The sequence below is a fragment of the Sus scrofa genome, chromosome 4 (genome assembly GCF_000003025.6).
Source record: "Sus scrofa isolate TJ Tabasco breed Duroc chromosome 4, Sscrofa11.1, whole genome shotgun sequence".
Taxonomy (NCBI): Eukaryota; Metazoa; Chordata; class Mammalia; order Artiodactyla; family Suidae; genus Sus; species Sus scrofa.
In genome coordinates this window covers 17,577,844-17,595,300 of record NC_010446.5, presented here as the reverse complement: position 1 = coordinate 17,595,300, position 17,457 = coordinate 17,577,844, and the positions used below count along the sequence as shown (strand labels likewise).

At 43.3% G+C, this 17,457-nt stretch overlaps 1 protein-coding gene and 1 long non-coding RNA gene across 2 annotated transcripts in view; one reads left to right on the top strand and one right to left on the bottom strand.

Moving 5' to 3' along the window:
- SHAS2 (hyaluronan synthase 2) overlaps positions 1 to 12,147 on the bottom strand; it is a 30,371-nt gene extending 18,224 nt beyond the window's left edge. The window contains 1 exon segment of the mRNA NM_214053.1: positions 11,578 to 12,147. The gene's annotated coding sequence lies outside the window, so the exon portion shown is untranslated.
- Positions 6,251 to 11,941, top strand: LOC106509979. Its single transcript, XR_001308039.2, has 2 exons — positions 6,251 to 11,071; positions 11,221 to 11,941. It is a non-coding gene; the product is annotated as an uncharacterized LOC106509979 (long non-coding RNA).

Here is a 17,457-nt window from a genome sequence, read left to right as displayed (position 1 = left end):
TATCTTGCGAGGATGTGGGTTCGATCTCTGGCCTTGCTCAATGGGTTAAGGATCTGGCGATGCCATGAAGTGTGATGTAGGTTGCAGACATGGCTTGGATCCCGCGTTGCTGTGGCTGTGGCTTACTTCAGCAGCTACAGCTCCGATTCGAACCCTAGCCTGAGAATTTCTATATACCATGGATGTGGCCCTAAAAAGAAAAAAAAAATTTAAGGATGAAATAGCATCATGCTTAATTTCAACAGGTAAGTTTTCCATTGTCTTAAGAGCTTAACATATTAGACATAAAACATATTTCAGTTCTTAACAATGGCCAGTTCTGAACTCCTCCATACAGTTCGTGAATCCCCTAAAAATATTTTAAACTAAGTATAGGAGGATCGTAATTTTTCTATTTCCCAAAGTATCTCCAAATGTGAGCACAGTAGAGGTGCCTTGGTAGAGCTTTTAATTTTGTTTTCTTTTCGGTTTCCTGGATCCAATTCCAACATGTGCAGGGCAGAGGATTTCCTACCCATGCCACAAACAATTCTCTGGACACCTACTGGGTGTCCTAGAATTAAATCAAATTTTGACATCATATACCTGACAGCGTCAGGTTAAGAGTTCAGTCCTAAAAGACTGTCCCCTACTCCCCGCTCCACACACATAATTTTCAGATGCCAGTTGCAAGCCCAGGTTGTTATCTGTAATTCTGACACACTGGTTAAAAATGGGAGGTTCGAAAGATCCCCTCCTGTATTCAATAAATTTGCTAGAATGGCTCACAGGGCCAAGGAACATGTCTACTCCCAAGATTACTGGTTTGTTATCAAAGAATGTTACTCAGGAACAGCCAGACGAAACAGATGCAGATGCAAAGGGCAAGGAATGGTGGAAGAGCATGAGTTGCATGCTCTCTCCGAGGGCAACTACTCTCCCCATTAACTCCACATGGTCCTTAATCCTTAAGCTCTTTGAACCCTCTCCTTGGGGCTTTTTATGGAAACTCATTACCGAGACACAATTGTTGTGTCATTGACCATTGGCAGTTGAACTCCATCTCCAGCCTGTCTGGAAATGGAAGTTGGCAGGGAAACGGAAGTTCCAACCCTCCAATCGCATGGTTGGCTCCACTGACAACCAGTCTCAACTTGAGGTGTGTTCTAAAAGCCACCTCATGAACACAATGAAAGACATCCCTAAACTTATAGGAGATTCTAAGGGTTTTGAGAGCCAAAGACCAAACACATATTTCTTATTATAATTAATCACAAAGTCACAGTTTTTCTGCTCTAAAGTTTTTTTTCTTCCCCGTCTAAGAATGAACTCTAATAAGGAACATAATTGGTAGAGTGGCAGTCTCCCCATCTTCATTCATATCAACTTGAGGGGATTTGTCACATTTACATGTAATTAATACTTAACCTTTACCTTAAATTCAACTAGCTTTTGAAAATGATGTAAACATTTTTTTTTCCCTTTTTAGGGCCACACCTGTGGCATCTGGAGGTTCCCAGGCTAGGGGTTGAATCGGAGCTATAATCACCAGCCTACTTGACAGCCACAGCCATGAGGGATCCGAATGCAACCTACACCACAGTTCATGACAATGCGGGATCCTTAACCCACTGAGCGAGGCCAGGGATGGAACCTACGTCCTCATGGATACTAGTCAGATTCATTTCTGCTGACCCATGATGGGAGCTCCAGTACATGTATTTCGTGTATTTTAAACGGTAACTTGAGCTAAGCAATTATCTCTGCAAAATCTCTTGCTGGACGTTTTTATTTTTCTGTTCCACAGGAAGACTTAAAATTGAATGTTCACTGGACACCTATTAATATTTTTGTTGTTATTACAGCCATGTCTGCAGCATACAGAAGTTCCCAGGGCTGGGGAGCAAACCTTCACCACAGGAGTGACCTGAGCCACAGCAGTGACAGCGTCCGATCCTTAACCTGATGAGCCACCAGGGAACTCTTCTCTCCACAGTCTTGATGTATATATCAACAGGTCCTTGGGGATTGCAAAACCCAAAAACGGAGGGAAATTTATGCTTAAACTCCTACATGGAAGGCAGCCAGCCACCAATGCAACCCATCAGGATACCTGCCCTGGATTCTTAAGTTAACAAGAAATATATATATATTTTTTGGCTTTTTAGGGCCTCACCCATGGCATATAGAAATTCTCAGGCTAGGGGTTGAATCAGAGCCACAGCTGCTAGCTTACACTACAGCCACAGCAACACAGGATCTGAGCCACATCTGCGACCTATATACCACAGCTCAGGCAACGCCAGATCCTTAACCCACTGAGTGAGGCCAGGGATGGAACCTGCGTCCTCATGGATACTAGGCAGGTTCATTAACTGCTAAGCCAGGAAGGGAACTCCCAAGAAGTAATTTCTGAGTTTGTGTTTGTGTGCCCATTATGCATTTGGGGTTTAGTTTATCTAACTCACAATCTAATCAATGCAGTGCAGGCTGGACACCAGGACTTTAGGTTGTGGATATTATTTTCCTTGTTAAATGCAGATGATAGTACTTGTCAATGACTCTTGACAGGACCATAGGGAGGAACAAAATCAAATTGTTTCCAAAAGTATTTTAAAAAACCAGAAACATAATACAGTTGAAAGTATTAGCTAACATAGAAGCTAAAACAAACAAGCAAACAAAAAACAAACGTGTGTTCCACTTCTAGCACTTTATGGGACACAGTAGTGTGTATGTGTCATGTGAGCATCAAAACATGACACAAATGACAAGGTCAAGGTGCTGGATAGTAGTGATATACTGAGTTTTCAGTGAAAGGCAAGAAACAACAACATCCCTTGTTAATTAAAATTGCTGACCGGATGCTGTGAACTCCCAAATTGTACATAAACCAATTCCTAAAGCTGCTGGGAGCACCAGACTTGGAGCTTGTCCTTTCCAAGACATGAGTCATTCTCACAGGAGTGAAAAATTTCAAGGGGACTAAAGCACTCTGCCTGGGAGAAGCTTAAAAGTGTGTTTCAAATCACCATAGCCAGCAAAAGAAGGGCCTGCCATTCCTTTCCATTATTCACATTTTCCTTGCTTTTATCAGCATATGTGGACACAGAGGGTGCTTGCACAGCATCTGCTGGCCGCTGCTGAAGTGGGAACACCCTCTTACATCATAAGAGTCTACAGAAGGTCCTTCTGAAGCCTGGGAAAAATTACTAGGAAACTGTAGCTGTAGAAGTTTTCTAATTCTGCGAGGTATTGCACTGTTGCTTAGCACGACACATGCAGCATCTCAGCACAGGCCAAAGGGTAAGGTACATGCAGAACCAGCTTTACTGAGGGACTGGATTGATCTTGGGGACTGACACACAGGATAGGTTTCTTTATAATTTCAGAGATATGGGCGCCATATGTGTGAGAACTTCTGAGACAATCCCCAATTCAGCTACTCTTCTTCATGAGCAAACTCTCCTTGTTCACTGTTAAACTGGAGGAAAATATGTTTTGTTTCATCCCAGACCCTAAGCACTTACTACTAGATAGAATGATGATTTAGAAGTCTGCCTTCCATAAGTATTTAAAACATAAAACTTAGGTTTTTTGCCCATTGATTTTTAAGTTGCTATTGACCCTGATGCCATTTATTCACTAAGTTCTAGTCTTCACAGACTTCTGGGCCAAACCAAGAGTTAAAATAGCTCGGTGCATCAGAATGTAAACTCCACAAAGTCAGTAGATTATATATGACAAATAAATAGCATCTTTTGTGTCTGGCTAATAACACATAATGTGTAAGGAAAGATAAGAAAAGAACTTTGAGGAGTTCCCATCATGGTGTGGTGGAAACGAACCCGACTAGGAACCATGAGGTTGTGGGTTCAATCCCTGGCCTTGTTCAGTGGGTTACAGATCCTGTAGCTCAGATTGGACCCCTAGCCTAGGAATCTTCATATGCCATGGGTGCGGCCCTAAAAAGCAAAAAAAAAACAAAAAACAAAAAAAAACTTTGAAGGAAGACTATTTTCCTGCTGTTACAGAAAAATGGATATGATATACAGATACAACACTAGCCATTACTCAGAGATTTCTGGGCTCACATACATTCCATGTGAGTACAGCTGAAAGGGACCTGAAGTGGTGTTGTCTCTAAGGGATCCGACTGGTGGTTCCATCTACACGGCGGCGGTGCTGCTCTTAATGCCAACAGCCAAAATCCTGTTGAACAACTAAAAAGGCACTTCACTTTCCACTGGTTCTACCAGTAGAACAGATAGAAGCCTTGCTCTTAGCTTGTGTCCCCAAAACGGGATTCAGGTCGTTGGGCATCAGAGCCTTTTCCTCCCCCTTGTCCCTCCTGTATTAATCAGAGAGCAAATGTTGGGCATGAGAGAGAATTACAGCTGCTCTCCCAGCCCTGGTGCAGTGGTAAGAACTGAGTTCCCACAGCCTTCGTGAAGGGGTCCTTCTGTTGGGATCTGGGAGAAGCTCAAGTGAACGCAAATGAGTCAGGTCAGCCTCTGGGACAGGCTGCAGACACGGGCCACAGGAGACATCTTTGGAGAGGCCTTTGCTTATGACTCCTTCTAAAGGTACTCTCCACCCTGCCTTCTCTTGACTCCCTGTCACTCTGTCTCCACTCACTCTGCTTGATTTCCTAAGCAGCACTAAGTACCTTCTATGGCTATAGGGGCTTGGGTGTCTCAATCAGTTGTCCATTCCTGTACCAAATGACGGGACCTGGCACATAGTAGGTATTTACCTTTTAAATAAGTGAATATATGCCTGTGGACCCAAGTAATCAATGCAGAGTGACAGAGCACAGGTCCCTCCCCTCTTTGCTGCAGGGGCAGTGACTTTATGCTGAACCTGTAAGGGTATTCCTCAAGAAGCAGGGTTTTTTTTTCCTTTTTTCTTTTTTTTAAACAAACCAGTTCCATAATTTCCTGCCCAGCTATCTAAAGGTAATAGTTGTGAGAGCATCATACCAGCTCTAGAAATCTTTGCATATCAAAGTTAGAAAGAACAAATGGTTCCCTACAGTGCTTCCTGAAAATGTCAGTTGCAATCAGAGGTCAAGGTTGGGACATGAGGGGTAATGAGATGAACTTCTTTCAATTTAAACTCTAGTAGTCTTTCAATATTTATTGTCTATTAATCACACACTGCTTTGTGGTTTGGGAACTAATGACTTGTGAGTGTGTGTGTATGTGTGTGTGTGTGTGTGCGCACCCACATATATTGGTCTCAGGAACCAGTCCGAATTGGGAAAGAATCTTGACTATGGTCTCTTTAAATGGTTGAGCCACTTTGAACAAGTTGTATACTATTTGCCTTCTTTGGTTTCTTCAGCTATAAAATTGAGCTAATTATATTGACTTCCCCTAATTATGAGATTAAAAGATGGAACTCATTTGAATACCTAAAAGGAAATTATCAACAATTAGAGCTCAGTGATGTTAGCTCTCTGCCAGTTACCATCCTGCCAGTAACCACCTAATCAGCCCGACTTTGCTTCCCCTCAATCTGTCATTCATTATTTAACAAGGGATAATTCTGGCATAGCGGAAAGAATAGCAGGGCAGGGAAGCAGTGGGTTCAAGCTCAAGCTATGTTTCCCATTAGCTCTCTGACTTCAGACAAATCACTTAAGTGTTCTATGAATGAGCATGTGTCCTTGGACAATTAATACCTCTGAACTTTAGGAGGAGGATTGAGACTTTATTCATTTTATTATTTCTACCACGCATAGCTGGGGTCTAGAAGAAGGACTGATGTGGGTCACACTCTGGGCAGGCTCCTCATCATAGTCACCTGAAGAAGGAGGAGTACAAAAAGCAAATTCCTTTTGGTATCTACTCTCTGAGCTTCATTTTGTCTGAGTCTCCATGCCTGGCTACAAAGTGGGAATGATACCTTCTTGCAGGCTCACCATAAGTAGGTAAGGAATCTGTCTGTCTATCTATCTATCTATCTAATCTATCTATCTACTTACCTATCTATCTGTATCTTTGCTTTTTAAGGCCACACCTGCAACATATGGAAGTTCCCAGGCCAGGGGTCAAATAGTAGCTGCAGCTGCTGGCCTATGACACAGCCACAGCCACTCCAGATCCAAGCCTTGTCTGTGACCTTCACCATAGCTGAAGGCAATGCCAGATCCTTAACCCCTTGAGCAGGGCCAGGGATTGAACCTGCATCCTCATGGATACTAGTTGGGTTCTTTACTGCTGAGCCACAACAGGAACTCCAAGGAATACATATATTAATTTCCGCTTCAATGGACATTAATGGCTTCAGTGTCTTAAGAGAAAGGAATAGTAGCTTAAGTTATAAAGAGCATTTGTACTTCCTATTTCTGCAAGGCATTGGATTTTTGACTAGTATGACACACGACCTCTCAGTACAGGCCAAAGTGTTAGAAGACATATTTTGAGTCAGCTGTACTGAAGGAATAAATTGATCTATTGATCTACTAATCACACAAGATGTGTGCCATTAGAGTCCAAGATCTAATAAAGATCAAGTCAGTGTCCTTTTACTTATAGCCAATATTTAAACCCACAAAGACACAAAGGACAATAAGAGATATGTTTTAAATGTTGGTTTAGTGAATGCATTGCTCTAGATCACACCTGATAAGTGGCAGAAATATTAGAAAATAGGAATTTTTTTAATCCCTAAAATACCTAAACAGGTATTGTTTTGGAGGAGGGATTCTAGGGCTCAGATCATATGTAGAATGAGTAGAATTAGGAATAATAACTTAGGCAGGTGACATATGCAAGGTATAAGGAGACTGCTTCTTCATAATAAGATACATCCATTCTACTTGTGGCTATTTGCCTGCTAACAGTGGATTAGAAAGCATGGTGAACAAAGGGTCCAAAAGCGTTGGTTCACAAAAACTGATGTACATCCAAACACCAGGAAATCTGTACAAATTACTGATGCGTGGTTCCTACAACGCTCTGAGTTATTTGCGATGGAGTGCTACAAGAGTATCAGGCTTAAACTCTTCTTAAGCTATTCTAATTACAACAAATTTCCACAATTACTGGGATGAAGTCTAACAAAACATTCATGATCTGGTTTGCATGGTTGCAGAGTCCTTTCGTGTATTACCTCTGCTACCATCCTCAACTGGAAATCCAAGCAGAAGTACCCAAATGAAGACTCCCAGTGGGTTTCACTTTGGAGCACCTGACCCTCCTCTTCTCTCTTTCTGACCTTCTCTACCTCTCTGGCTTGAAGGTGGCCTTTTTCTTTCCAGTCCCACAGCAATTGTTCTAGCAGAGACCCTGAAGTGAAGTTTGCAGGGTTGGGTATTATGCCTTTCACTCAAAGACCTCGAAACTGGAGCTCTGTCAGGATGCAGAGCCTCCGGGTTCAGATTTCTCTTCCCTTGCACCATCAATATTGATCAGTGACTTCCTAAAATGCCCAAGTGCCTTATCAGTTCCAGAAGTTGCTATCCTAAACTTCATCCTAAAGTTCACTGCACCAAAGGGGGGAATTACGGAAAGACTGGGCGTGACATCAGAGTTTTACATGTTCCCCCATTAGCTTTGGGGCACTGTCTCTATAGGTCATGTCCTGGGTGGCCATAGGAACCACAAGGCCAGGTTTCTTCATGAAATCTTTCTTGATCTCTCTCCATCAGATGGGATTTCTCCTCAATTTGAGCCTTCAGAAAACTTGACTAATCCAGCTGCAGCACAGCCCAGCATAGTCTAGGCTCAAGGGTATTAGAAAGCGAAGAAATCTTGGGTTACATTCCATCCACTCTCCTTATTCACACTGTGACTTTGAGTAGGTTGCTTATCCTTTCTGAGACAAGGTTCTTTTTTTTTTTTTCCACAGTTTTCCTTGTTGAGGGGGGTGGGGTACTACACATGGTGCATGTCTGGTATGCACCTCAGTGCCTGGGACATATTAGACATGTGATAAATAATACCAATTCTTTTACTTTTTTATGGGCCAAATTACATTTTGCCTTATCCTATGGTCAAAGACTTCCTGGAGTTCCCACTGTGGCACAGTGGGTTAGGAATCTGACTGCAGCAGCTCAGGTAGCTGCGGAAGCCACAGCTTTGGCTCAGATTTGATCCCTGGCACAGCAACTTCCATATGCCATGGGTACAGCCATTAGACAGACAAACACACACCTCTTGGATATGCTTTTTGTATGATGAATTCCACTAAGAAATGCACTACATCTTCATTTTTTAAATAAATTGCAGTACAGACCTAGGCATTTAGGAGACATTCATTTATAAATATCCTATTTATTTAAATTAAAGAAATATTGACGAGTGTAACCTTGTTGGGTTGATTTTGACATATCAGTGATACCTTTCTAGATTGAGGGCAATGCAGTATATATATGAATCCCACAGATGACACTCAAGTATTATTGAAAAATTTAAGGTATATACAGTGGGATGATACTTAGATTGCTGCTACAGAGGAAAGAACTGAAACCAAGTTGGGGTGATAGTAATGATATTTCTGCAGGGAGCTGTCCCCCCTTTCAGCTGTCATACCAGCCTCTTAGAGAACAAAGCTTCTGTCCTTACAGCCTCTTAGGGAACAAAGCATGGGCATGCAAGGACAAAGAGAAAAGTGACAGGGGGCTAGGCTCTAATTCTCCAGTTACCTTAACTCATAGCTCCCACATTATATAAAAGTCAAGAAGTTAGTAACAGGCTACTCATTCTTAGATTAAAAATGTAACTGTGTAATAGAGCTTTGCCAAAGGGGATCGCCACATTGTTCTATAGATAAGGCCTTTCCCCACAGTGCCACTAATAGAAAATAAATGAATCGGTGAAAGGTATGAGTTTAAAAATTCACGAAATATTGCTTCAAAAAAATCTTAGCTGAGAAGGAAACCCTGTGTGAAAAAATATATATGAAATCCAAAAGCATGGAACTTTTCCACGGACTTAACCGTAATGATTAGCTTCAATATAACCTACTTTCTAGTAAGACTCTTACCCATTTGTTGCACAATTCTTGTTTTCCAGGAAGGTAGCTGACTAAATATCATCTTTGTTTCATTGAGCATGACACTCATATTTGATGCTAGTCACCGACTTAAGACCTTGAATTTTTATAAGCACCATAGCTTTTGTTTGGAAAGTAACGATTCAGTTCTAGGTACGATACAAGCAACTCCAGTAATTTACATTTGTCAGTACTTGCACATTATGTTTTTCTATTGACCCAACTCAGGTATTACATGAGAAAAAGAAAGCAGTAAAAATGCTATCCTTATTAGAATGCTGTAATCTAGACTTGTCAGTACCTAGAATTCTAAATTATTTGTCCCAATATTCCTTCATGCATAATACGCATAGTAAAATAGGTACTTTAAAGAGTTTAAAACTATTGCATAGAATAGCCGAAAATACTAGGAAGACCTTTGGTGGAATACGATAAGTATTAAAAACAACCAACCCCCCAAATCAGTATCTCAGCTGGCTCAGTAAACTTATCTAACCTCTAGAAAAATGCACTGAAAACGAATTTAATGAATGGTCCACTTGCACGTATTGGAATGAAAGGAAAAAAAGTTTAGAATTTAAGAGTTCTTTACAACCCTATTCTGTAAAACTTTAAATTGTATTTACAAATAGCTTGATGGGCATAACTATTTGTTCTAGCCAATTCCATAAAAATACACAGTTTAATTTTAAGCCTTTCATTATTGGCATGTTTGTGTGCTGATCTTTACACTACATTGTTAAAAATGACCTTTTAAAAAGATCATAATCCTGTTTTAAACCTCCAAAAGTACATTATCACATGCCTTCACTCAAAAGAAACCTGCCCTGCCGGAGAAACCTTGAAATCTACAATGAGCAGTTAAGTTGTTCTCCTCTGTCGCCTCCCTTTTCCACCAAAGCTCAGCTACCAGCTTCCTTGGTTTTAAGGCTGAGCTGAAAGTTTATATATACTAAAGCCTCCAGTTGGGAAAGCCCTCGGTGGCCAATCAGGACTCCCCGATCTATTGCGTCACTACTCCCCCCTGGGTGTGACGTCAAAGGCAATCCCAGGCCAACCACGTGGGTTGGAGGCGTGTACGGGAGACACCCAGCAGCAAGGGTCCCCAAGGGCGTGGAACCCGGCAGGGTGGAGCCAACAGAGCTCCTACACCCACCTTCTGGGATCAGGGCTGTAGCAGCTCGCTAGAGCCAGAGGCGCGTGAGGTCGGTGACTCTCAAGTACTTAGCGCGGGGGTTTGGCGGATGGAGGGAGTGGCCGCGGGAAGCTGGCACCTAAAGCTCTGTAATAGGACCCGGGTCTTGTAAACCCTCCTTCCCAGGCACCGCCTCTCAGCTCCCAGCCCCTCTTTCCAGACTTAATTATCCCTTCAGAGCCATTTCCCCTCGGCTGCGTATCCTTGGCCGGAGGAAAAGCCTCTCGCCTCCCAGTCCTCGCCCTCACACAGACCCTCCTTTCAGACCCGCCCTCCAGTTCACAGGGACCCATTTCGTAGCCCTCGCTCACGCAGGGCGGGAACCACCGTGACGAATTCCGCCCAAGGTGTTGATTATCCATCCCAACCTAGCCTCTGGCTCGCCTCCCGCAGTCACCCTGGCTCCTGCAGCGCCCCCTCAACACACACATCCCCATTCCCCGCAGGGCGCTTGGGACGGCACCCCCAAATCCCCCGCCACTGATGCCCGGCTCTGCAGCTGCAGAAAAGAGGCGCCAGCGTGCTCGGTGCCACGTCGGAATTGGCTCCTGGGACGCTGCAGCTGCCTGCGCGACCTCGTGGTCCCCACGCACGCCCTGCCCCCGGGCGGCCCGCGAGCCGCGGAGGAGCCAAGAGCAGGGATGCGCGCCCTCCCTCCCGCTCGGGTCTCCAAGAGCAGGGACCCCTGGCCACAGTAAGGCTTCCGGAGCTGGGCTGAGCCGGGACAGACCCAGCTGACACTTTAATGGGGTGCAAGGAGTGCAAAGAAGGGGAGGCCAGGGAAAGAAGAGGAGTGGCGGAGCGAGGCCGGTAGCTGCAAGGAGGTGGCGAAGGACCCTCCTTCCCTGGGGCCGGAGTTGGGACCCCGGATCGCCTTAACCCTTTGCATTCCAAGTAAGAAAGGGGCTTCCCAAAGAGAAGGAAAACTCTCTAGGCTGTCCAGGGTTTTCCTCCCCACTCTGTGTATGGGGGGGGGGGAAGAATAATGATGGGATTGGAAGGGGTAAGGGGGCGGCTGTGTGGAATGCATTTTCTTTTCACAGTGGAAATTCTTGTCTCCCAACGCGTGAGCCTCTCTGCAGCTCCGGAAGATGTGGGATGGAAAAGTACATCCCGGGCCGGGCAGCCTTTCCCAGGCAAAGAAGTTACCTGTGTTCCCAGAAAGGCAACGGATTTCTGGCGAGCGCGCAGGGCTGGGAGAAGACAGCGGCTATGTTGCTAAGGCTGACAGCGATGTGAAATGTCGTCTGGTTTTCAGGGTGATGGAAATTTTCAGACCTCAAACTTTTCTGTCGAAAGCTGACTTAAATGTTTTTAACACTTATGTGAATAATGTCCTCCCTGTCCCTGGCCTGTTCGAGGACCCTCAGCGTTCACCGAATCGCGCCAGTGCAACGTACCTTGTTCAGTTCTTGGTCATAAAGTTGTCCTCAGCCTGTCTGTGTGGTCCCGGAGGGTCGGTGGCGGGCAGTTTCCAAAACTGAGGTAATAGGAGATCAGATGAATTTGAGGCGACCGGCCAAAAAAAATAAAAAATTTAAAAACAACATTTAAAATGAATAGGGGAATCTTAAATCTTTAGGTTCCCCCCAATTAAAAAAAAAATCACTGGTATGTTTTCTTAATATTTCCGTTGCACTTCAATCTTCTAACTCTTAAAAGAAAATTTTGTCTGTGCTTTAAAAATAAATGAACTTTATTTTTTGCTCTTGTTCCCCTCTTCTAATATCGGAAAGTCTTTTTTGTATTAAAAAAAAAAAAAAAGCAGAAGAAAGAGGGGGAAAAAAAAGGCCTGGTGAAAACTCAGCAGAACCCAGGAAGCGTAGAATCGAGAGAAAGTCTTTGGCTGGGGCTGGTTCAAGTCCCTGGTTCAATGGGCTGCTGGAAGCCAGGACTGGGTAATTCTTTCCAGACGTCTTGACTTCTCCTTCCTCGCGGTTGTTGCCTTTCTGCCTCCTCTAACTTAAGGGGGTCTTAACAAGTGAGCTGGTGGGTGTTTTAATAGGGCGGAGGAGGGAGTGGGGGGTGAGGGGAGTGGAGAAGGGAGGTGCGGACTGGGGAACCCGGAGGGGAGGGAACTGGGAGCGCGGGCGGCCGGGCGGGCGGGAGGCGGGGAGGGGGAGAGGGAGAGAGAAATTGGCCATTCAAAGCTCTCTCTGAGCTAGAGGCCGCTTCTGAACTCCAATGAATTCAATTAACTTGATTGCTAACGTGTGCAGAGAAGTGCACGCATGCTGGCCACCACCTGATTACCCCCTTCCTCCCGCGGTGCAGCCGGGAGGCCAAGCTTTGTAGACATCCCTGACTCGTCCGAGTTACAAGGATTCCCTCTTCGCGATGAACTGCCAGTACTATTTAAATAATTTGCTTTAAGACCAAATGGTGCCCTTAGGCTGTGTGTGTGTGTGTGTGTGTGTGTGTGTACACCTGGAGCCTCCGAAAAGTCGGCTGAAACTGAAAAAAAATCAGCAACTGGTCTCTCACTTGTTAACCCTTTCTTCCCGCCAACTCGAAAGTTTTGGAGCTGATGGCACATGTCAAAAGTCCCCTTTACTCAGAAGTTTTTTGCTTAACCTGATCCTCTAACATAAAAATATTCAAATAGCGAGCATTATAAAATATAACAAAATAAAAATCATCCTCTAGAGAACTCCAAAATAGCGCGCTCAAGAAAAGCAATTTCTAAGGGAATGGATTAAGTGGCTTCGGCTTCTTGCGAGCCTTTTAAGAAGATAACGAGTCAAAATACTTGTTGCTTCATGATGGCCCGTTCTCATCTTTCTTCCCTTGTTAGTTTTCTCTGTTCCTTTTCCCCCTTTTTCTTTGGTCCTTGCCAACAAGCCTCCCGATGACTTCAAATGGACAGTAGGTGGCACTGTTTAGGAAAAAATGAAAGAGCTTACAAATTAACTATTTCGGCTTTTGGAGATTCTGCCAAAGTTAGGATGAAAGAAATTTCCTTTCTTTTCTTTTCTTTTCTTTTCTTTTCTTTTCTTTTCTTTTCTTTTCTTTTCTTTTCTTTTCTTTTCTTTTCTCTTTTTCTTTCCCTTCCAAGCTTCCTCTGAGGTGTGGCCTTCCTTCGAACTCGACTAGGCCTTGAAAACTGGGTTCTTACTCCTTATCATGTATCTTGTACAATAAGAAACAAGTCAAAACAGAAACGTCAGTAAACTGGGAGCGATGCTTTTCAACACGTTGCACAGAAAGCGGTGTTAGGGGCTGCGATTCGAGGTCAAGAATTTTACTGCAATATCAGGCGTCAGCCAACCCAGCCCCCAGGGGCCGACCTGCAAAGTACCATGCATTTCTGTCTCCCCATCGCCCCCCCCCCCACAGCGGTTACACCTCTGGGAAGTATTACCTTGGCCTGATGACTTCACACCGCTCTGGGGAAACCCACTTACTCATTTTCTCCTTGAAGCCTTCAGCCTTTGTTTGAACCCTGCCTTAGGTGGTCAACTCTTGAGAAAATGGCTTAAATTTCAGAGTCTGGTTTCATCCAACTGAATCAGATTCCTGCTTCTTGATTTTCAGTGGTATGACGGTTTTTAAATGCTACGTCATAACTTAAAATATATTACCTAACGTGTGAATTAAACTAAATGTGGACAAGGGTGGAAATGGGGGTATATCAAGTGCCTAGCTGTGGGACCTCTCAGGGACACTTAACCTCAGCTCTAAATTTCTAGGAATACTGTATGTAATGCAGGATTGCCTTTTTGCTTGGCAGAATTTAACTCTTTCTGTGCTAACAGTTCAAGCAATGAAATTGTTTTGCAAAGCTGGGTGTCTTTATTAAACAAAAACACATGTATTGTCTCCTAGTGCATGTGCATAAAGCAAAAAAATCCCCTGACTATAGATGAGTGTCAAAGCTACACATCCATACATTTCTATCTGTTTCTTCTCACCACCTCCACTCCCTTAAAGAAGAGGGGAAGAAGCTAGCACAATTTAAAGCCAGAGGTGAAAGTTCCTGGATAGAATATTTTATCTACCAGATTTTCTTAGGGAGAGGATTCATAATAACGAAAGCCTTGAATTCAAATCCCATCTTTTGGAATTCCCATTGTGGCTCAGTGGGTTAAGAACCCAGACCTCGTCTCCATGAGGATATGGTTACGAACCCTGGCCTCTCTGGGTGTTGCCTTGAAGCTACCCAGATGTGGCTCAGGTCTGGGATGGCCGTGGCTGTGGCAGAGGCCACACCCACGGCATATAGAAATTCCCAGGCCAGGGATCAAATCCAAGCCACAGCTATGTCAATGTCAGATCCTTAACCCACTGCGCCACAGTGGGAAGTCACAAATCCCGCCTTTGATGCGAAATTGTATGATGTGGGATCCATCTGGGTTATCCTGGAATCGTATTTCAGGTCTCTAGACCTTTATTTCCTAGTTGATAAATGGAGAAAATACTTGCTTTACAGAGTTTGTATGATGTAACGTCATATGTAAAATTATATTAAGATGTTATTGTGGTGCCTGAACTCTACTTCAAGTAGAGCTTCCTAATGTTACCCAATGGTTCCCAATATGACCACTGTGGGCATTCAAAAAACATCCTTCTCCTGGCTTTCTAGTCTTTCGGTTCTTCTTGAGAAGCATGAACTAAAGTGTCATCCTATGCTCACTTATTTGACATACTTCGGCTTTCATCTGTCCCCGTCACTGACTCTCATAGATTAAATGATCCCCTGTGCTCATGGATACACGCCCAAACGTCACATTTAACTGAAATCGTTTTCTGAGTCCCAAGCCTGAATTATGGCTACCAGGCGTCTAGCTCTGATTCGTAAGCCGTAAGAGACGTGAGGTCCAGTTTCACAAACAAGCTAGGGCACCAACCAACTGAATAACATGTGATCATTAATTGAAAATTTAACTTTGTATTTCAAACATGGGCTGTTTGGAACAGAAGATGGCAGATATTTCAGGTTTTGACATTCTAAGACCTACCTTATCCAACCTGTATCTCTTATGTTTTCAACTATTTCAAGACATGTAGCAAAGAACCTCAGAAGCAGATTTTGAGGAGTCAGTGTGAGCTGTGGCTGGTCCTGCTACCACAACACAGAGTGTGTATGTGTCTGAGAGACAAAGTTTCCAGAACAAGTAGTTAGTACCTTCCTAATTCTCTGCATAAGTGGTTTTTGAACTATTTGGTGTAAAGGATCTCTGTACACTCTTTTTTTTTTTTTTTCTTTTTTTTTCTTTTTATAGGGCCACACCTGGAGCATATGGAAGTTCCCAGGCTAGGGGTCGAATCGGAGCTGTAGCCACCAGCCTACACCACAGCCTCAGCCACAGCAACGCCAGATCCGAGCGGCGTCTGCGACCTACACCACAGCTCACGGCAATGCCGGATCCTTAACCCACTGAGCAAGGCCAGGGATTGAACCTGCACCTCATGGTTCCTAGTCGGCTTCGTTTGTGTTCTACCATGAGGGGAATTCTGGATCTCTATACACTCTTAAAAATTATTGAGGACTTCAAAAAACTTGTGTATGTGGCTTATAGGCATCAATATTTAGCATAATAAAAATAAAAGTTTAAAATATTTATTAATTCATTCAAAATAATAATACACACAATGACTTATCCACTTAATAACATATTCTTGTGAAATGAGGCATTGCTTCCCTTGTCTTCAAATCTCTACTATCTGACTTGATAGAAAGAAGAAGGATGCTCATATCTACTTCATTGTTCAATTGCTTGGTCATTCCCAGGCCAGGGGTTGAATTGGAGCTGAAGCTGAGGCCTATGCCACGGCCGTAGCAACACTGGAATACAAGCTGCATTTGTGACCTATGCCACAGCTTGTGGAAACACTGGATCCTTAACCCACTGAGCAAGGACAGGGATTGAAGCCACTTGCTCACAGAGAAAACATTGGATCCTCAAAAACAGGAACCCCTGGAGTTCCTGTTATGGCTTAGTGGTTAACGAATCTGACTAGGAAGCATGAGGTTTTCGGGTTCGATTCCTGGCCTCGCTCAGTGTGTTGGGGATCCGGCATCGCTGTGAGCTGTGGTGTAGTTCGGCAGATGTGGCTCAGATCTGGTGTTGTTGTGGCTCTGGAATAGGCTGGTGGCTACAGCTTTGATTAGACCCCTAGCCTGGGAACCTCCATATGCCGCGGGTATGGCCCTAGAAACAACAATAAAACCAAACAAACCAGGAACTCCCAATTGCTGTTTTGATAGAAGTAGATTTAAAAATATATATCTGGCTTCAAACAGATATGTAATTGGGAAATGGAGAAGTATTTTAATAGCTTTTTTAGATTTTATTCCCTGATGCTACATCAACATGACAAATACTAGTTTTTAAAGGTAAGTTGCAATGTTGAATCTAAAACAATAGGAATGAACTTTGTGTGCTCTGTCATATTACAATCTGTTGATTTATCTTATACTTTAAATATATCTTTTACAACTCTTCATGAATTTTTGATATCATGTATCAACCATTTAAAAGATACTCGTTCACTAAGTTATGCAGATTTTCCAACTGTTGGTATATTTCATTACTTCATATTTTTAAATCACAATTATTAGGAGTTCCTGCTCTGGCATAGTGGTTAAGGACTAGTGTCTCGTCAGGTGGCTAGGGTCACTGCTGAGGTGCAGGTTCTGTCCCTGGCCCAGGAACATCCAATGCCAGAGGTGCAGTCAAAAAAACCCAAAATAGTATTCCAGGATAAAAGTGGACAGCTCGGCTCATGACTCAATCACATGAAAACTTTCCTCCAGACAAACATGGCAATTTATTGTATAGCAAGCTGAGTGTTTTCCATTTCTTCACACAGAACATTAAAAAGACTCAGGGATTGACATTTAATGAAATTAATAATTGTCACTGCTTTATCAAGGATTTTCTTCTTCTTTTCTTTTCTTTTTTCTTTTGGCTGTGTCTGTGGCATGCCAGGGATCAAACCTGAGCCACAGCAGTGACTATGCCAAATCCTTAACCTCTAAGCTCCAAGGGAATTCCAATCAAGCACATTCTTTTTCAAAATGTGCCTTTTATTTCCTGTAAGTGCAGTGAATGGTGTGAAGAATACAAAGACGATAGTACAGTTTAATGCCACTCTGCCCTGTTTCATGCTAAGTTATTAGCTGCTTTATTCACCATTATTTTTGCACCATCAGTGTAAATGTCAACAACATGAAAGATGTTTTGATTTGTTCTCTAATTGATACAAATAATTTCTTAGTCTTTTTTTTTTTTTTTTTTTTTTTTTTGGCCATGCCCTAGGCTGGCGGAAGTTCCCAG